We start from the raw sequence: 5,140 nt of genomic DNA, 5'->3' as shown, positions 1-5,140 counted from the left end.
GAGACACGGTAGTGTCTCGCGCCAAGTATACGCGGAGCGAGACCGACCGTGACTCTTTTACGCGACGCGACGGGTTGCAAGTACTCAAGATGTTGAGATCTCGATAACGAGTGAACGGATCAAGTTCTAAGTAGGCTTGATTGATAGCTTGGGTCGAATTAGGGGGGGTTTCTCTATAATATTTCCGCTACGTGCCCTACGAGCGGAGATATTGCGACGCAAAGTCCAAATGTGAAATTTTTTTTAAGATACTTCTTCTTCTACGTCGACCGTCTCTCATGCCATGCCATGCCATCATTTCATTGGCTGGAATCGCGTCCTTTTCACTTTTTCGACACTGGCGGCGCTTTCGCCAGCGCGCTGTCACAGTCAGTTCAGTTAATACGTGTGTGTACTGCGCGCAGTGCAGATAGTGCGTTCAGTGCGCTGTCACTGTCAGTTCAGTTAACCTATCGAGAGACACGGTAGTGAGCCGGAGCGAGACCGACCGTGACTCTTTACGCGACGCGACGATTAATATTTTTTCTGATTCAAGGTATTGTTTTATTTACATATAATTATCCTATTATTATACGACGCGAAGCGTGACCGCACCGTGACTCTTTTACGCGACTAAGTGCATGTGACAGGAATTGTAATAGTTTACGTTTACGTGAGTATTACTTCTGTAGTAACTTATACGAACGATATCATCGTAGTTACTATAAAATCTCCAGTTTATGCGGAGGAATTATCGTATCGTTCGTAAGTTACTACAGAATTAAGTAACGCTCGCGTAAACATAGTATAGGTTAGATTACCGATTTCTTACAAATTTAACATAAAACGCGATTTTACATAAAACGCGAGATTCATTTATGAGAGCTTTCCAGCAAGCGACACAAGTCGACACAGGTATCGTTTTGTCTTTGTTACTCCAAAATGCCAAAAAAGAAAGATAGAACGACGTTTGTGTCGGCTTGTGTCACTTGCTGGAAAGCTCCCTATGTATGTAAGTTTAACGTCTATATGAAATAATTTTCCTAAATGTATATACATATATATGTGTGTGTGATTTCTGCCCAGTGCTCTAAATGTTATGTGATTTTTGCCCAGTGTTTTATGCTTTGATATAGATAGAAGGAACGTGAAAAAGAGCAGGAAAAGGAAAGAACGTTAGCGGCGAAGCAGACAGAAAAGAACAAACAGAAGAGACAGATTCAAGCTTTGTCTTTTAATCTGGACGAAGCCGAAGATGTAGCTGAGATGTCTTCTGACGAAGACAATGCCGAAAAATCCCTGCAGTCAGAAAATGTGCAATCTGATGGCCCCGCGATTAAGAAGATTAAGAAAAATCCAGATGTAGATACAAGTTTCTTGCCAGATAGGGAAAGGGAGGAGGAGGAAAATAAACTTAAGGAAGAATTGAGGCAAGAATGGGCTAGAAAGCAGAACGCGTTGAAGGAAGAAGAAATTGAGATCACATTCAGTTATTGGGATGGATCTGGCCATCGTCGGAGTGTTATAATGAAGAAAGGTGAATGTCTTAGTGATTTATTAAAATACTCCAGTGTCACTTTTGGAGTAACATTGGCGTGATATATAATGTTCTACTGCATAAATTATTAAATTTTCACATACAGGTAATTCTATCTATCAGCTTCTTCAGAGATGTTTAGAAGTTTTGAGGCGTGAATTCAGCGAGCTTAAAACAGTAATGGCAGATCAGTTAATGTATGTCAAGGAGGATCTTTCTTATATTACCGCACCATTATACGTTTTACGATTTTATTGTAACTAAGGTAAAGATACTAAATGATAAAACTTATGAAGCAATATCACAATGTTGGCATGTTATTTTAATGTATGTAATATTGCGATTAGGCACGAGAAAAAAGCGAACCTCTGTTCACATTTGACGTTTACGATGATATTCGTGTTATGCACGATGCTTCTGTCGAAACCGAGGAATCACATGCCGGAAAAATTTTACTTAGGTATTTATCATTAAAAGAATACTTTGTATAATTCTCTTTTATGTTATTTCTCATTAGATCATGATACGAGAGGAACAAACACATTTTTCCAGCGAGTAGATGGGAACTTTTTGATCCAACGAAAAGTTACGACAAGTATACAGTGTCGGATAAAAATAGGAAGAAAGACAAAATCTGATAAACTTAGATTCAACGAATTGTCTAATTTCGTTTAAAGGATTCAGATTCAAAGGACTGTAATTTAGTAGAGCTACATAATCGAGTAAATGAATTAAATATTATCACATAACTAAATGAATTAAAATCACAGTCCTTAAAAATACAATGTAGCTATATATATATACGCGTATATATATTGTAATATATATATATATATATATATATATACTATATATATATATACAATCTGTTGAACAATGATCAATTGTACGATGAAACAAAGTTATTTTATCTGGTTATTAATATTACAGTCCTTTGAATCTGAATCCTTTAAACGAAATTGGACAATTCGTTGAATCTAGTTTATCAGATTTTATCTTTCTTCCTATTTTTATCCGACACTGTATACTGTCGTAACTTTTCGTTGGATCAAAAGGTTCCCATCTACTCGCTGGAAAAATGGTTTGTTCCTCTGGTACCATGATCTAATGAGAAAAAATAAAAAAATAACAGAAAGAGAATTATACAAAGTATTCTTTTAATGATAAATACCTAAGTAAAACTTTTCCGGCATGTGATTCCTCGATTTCGACAGAAGCAGCGTGCATAACACAAATATCAATTGTGAACGTCAAATGTGAACAGAGGCCCGCTCTTTCCTCGTGCTTATAGATATCCATTAACAAGTGGTACTTATGATCGGCAGTCCAGACTCCGAAAAAATCGCAATTTTGCAAAGAATTATCTGAAGGAATACGGATACGTCAACAGAGACACTTTAGGCAGCTGGCAGAAGTGCATTGCCGCAGTCCAACAATATACTTGAATCAAGGAAAAAGTATAGTTATAGACAATACCAATCCCGATCCAGCTTCGAGAAAGAGATACAGGTAGCCAAGAAGCGCAATGTCTCGGTCAGATGTTTCGTTATGACGACAAGTATAGAACACGCGAAACATAATAATAAGGTAAGGAAATTAACATTAACCGTCATCGTGTGAAAGAATCGTATGAAGTGATGTATCCGAAAATTTGAATCAATTTATTATTATATTACAGTTTCGCGAGTTGACTGATCCAAGCCACATTCCAATCAACGAGATTATTATCAACTCCTACGTGTAAGTAGATTTTAGATATATAAATTTGAATGCATTTTTACTTAAAATTCCATATATTATTTTAACCATAGGTTTAACTTTTAGGGTTTTGTTATATTACTTAAAATTATTTTCAGGATATTGTAACACCCTAGGACATGAAAAACATTGAAGAGAACAAAAAGTCGGGTAAACGAAGACGCGGTGGTGGCAACGAGGATGACAACGCAGAACAGTCTATTGGAGTGAGAAAACGAATGAAAGTAAAGAGCAAAAGGAAGTGAGGATGATATTGAATTAGATTAATCATGTTTATTGTACATGTATCTTTTCATATTCATATTGAATAATCGTAATTAGCTAATTGTCATAAGTTCATTAATGTAGGGAGCAACTTGAAAAGAAAAAAAACCGAGACCTTTAGCAATGTGCCTCTAAATTAATAAGCGTTTGTGTAATATAATGATACGATATTGATATGACATAATTAATGGAAATGCACCGGCCATTGCGTATCATAAGCCTGAATTCTGACCATCGATTTTTGCTAGCTCACGATAATTCCTAACCGATCACAGACCCGACAAATACGGCATTGGCATTGTGGCACAGGCTGTCAAGTTGAGACTACTCTATTTTGAATTTTGTGATATAGACCGAAGGAGGCGTGTGCAATGGTCATGTCGATGTTTATAACGACTCTCCTTGTCGCACCATTCGAAGAGGTGTTTTGCGAAGACCCGTTATTCCAAGAAATGTAATAAACTTTTGAACAGTGCCTTCAGAATTATAACACGACGGTCTACTAGAAGTATAATGCTTTCTTACTGACATTGCAGATAATCGATAGACGAACTAACATAAGGACGAAGAATCATACAAATATCAGAGCTTAACGGAGAATGTGTATGAGGAAATTTTTTATCATATTTTCTTTTTATTCTATTTCATAAGCCTTCCGCTATTGTTTTGGAACGAGCCTTTGCTTTTTCGCGAAACTTTTCTACGATATTTACGTTTTACGATTTTACTACCTTTTAGGTCTACTCTTACAATTTTACATCACGCGCGCGCGCGGTATATTCTCTATTTGTACTACATTTATTATAACGTACAATTACAATTGCGCGATACTTTACGCGAGTAATGTATTACATTAGGTAGAGAGGAGCGTATCTAGAACGAATTGGGACACGGAGCTTGCGTTACAAACTCGACTCGCTACATTTGCAGCCTCCGAGTCGTGAAACGGTTTCGCAACGACGGGAACGCCCTACGTGCGGTACGGATATCATTAGAAATCCTTAAAAAAAAAAGAAGTATTAGCCTCTGTATTTATTGGGGAGTTCGCGGCGTTTCGTTTACCGGAATGCCTCTGTCTGTGATCGCTTTAATCTTATCGAAGTGTCCAAGCGCTTGCGGCGACTCGATATTAATAATCGGTAAGCTCGCGAGAGAGAGAACAAATAAAGACTATTTGCAAGATAAAAATAAAATAACGAAGACTAATTTAGCTTAATGTGCTCCGTGCGGGAGCTTGAACACTGCGCATAATCCTTAAAGATCTCACAGGTAGATACCATTTTAAAACGATCATCATGTACCTTGAAAGTATAAACTTTGTTATGTTAATGTAATGATGAACGTCTGTAATAAAAATGCGCAAAAAATCGCACTTGATCGCATTGTCAATAATACTCGAAAAAAAAAAACAAAGTGGTAGTATTATACCTCGAAATAACACCCTGTACATACTGTTTATAAAATGCGTAATACTACAAAAAGGCGTGATATTCGTACAAAATTACCTTTTTTAAAATAGAGAAGAACACGATCGCATAGTGCAGACCAAACGCTTTGGACCAAACGCTATGGTACATGAGCATATTTACAGTTCGAAGACCA

At 36.9% G+C, this 5,140-nt stretch overlaps 2 long non-coding RNA genes across 2 annotated transcripts; both read left to right on the top strand.

Annotated features, from left to right (window-relative positions):
* Positions 1 to 251: 251 nt before the first annotated feature.
* Positions 252 to 1,874, top strand: LOC139786467 (uncharacterized). Its single transcript, XR_011722298.1, has 3 exons — positions 252 to 535; positions 1,116 to 1,516; positions 1,623 to 1,874. It is a non-coding gene; the product is annotated as an uncharacterized lncRNA (long non-coding RNA).
* A 998-nt stretch (positions 1,875 to 2,872) lies between these two features.
* LOC139786465 (uncharacterized) lies at positions 2,873 to 4,055 on the top strand. Its single transcript, XR_011722297.1, has 3 exons — positions 2,873 to 3,103; positions 3,195 to 3,256; positions 3,373 to 4,055. It is a non-coding gene; the product is annotated as an uncharacterized lncRNA (long non-coding RNA).
* Positions 4,056 to 5,140: the final 1,085 nt, after the last annotated feature.

The sequence above is a fragment of the Temnothorax nylanderi genome, unplaced genomic scaffold (assembly GCF_030848795.1).
Source record: "Temnothorax nylanderi isolate EJ_2023f unplaced genomic scaffold, tnyl_v1.0 TNYL_tig1045_pilon, whole genome shotgun sequence".
NCBI lineage: Eukaryota > Metazoa > Arthropoda > Insecta > Hymenoptera > Formicidae > Temnothorax > Temnothorax nylanderi.
The sequence above is the reverse complement of the archived record's forward strand: the minus strand, read 5'-3'. Positions and strand labels throughout refer to the sequence as shown.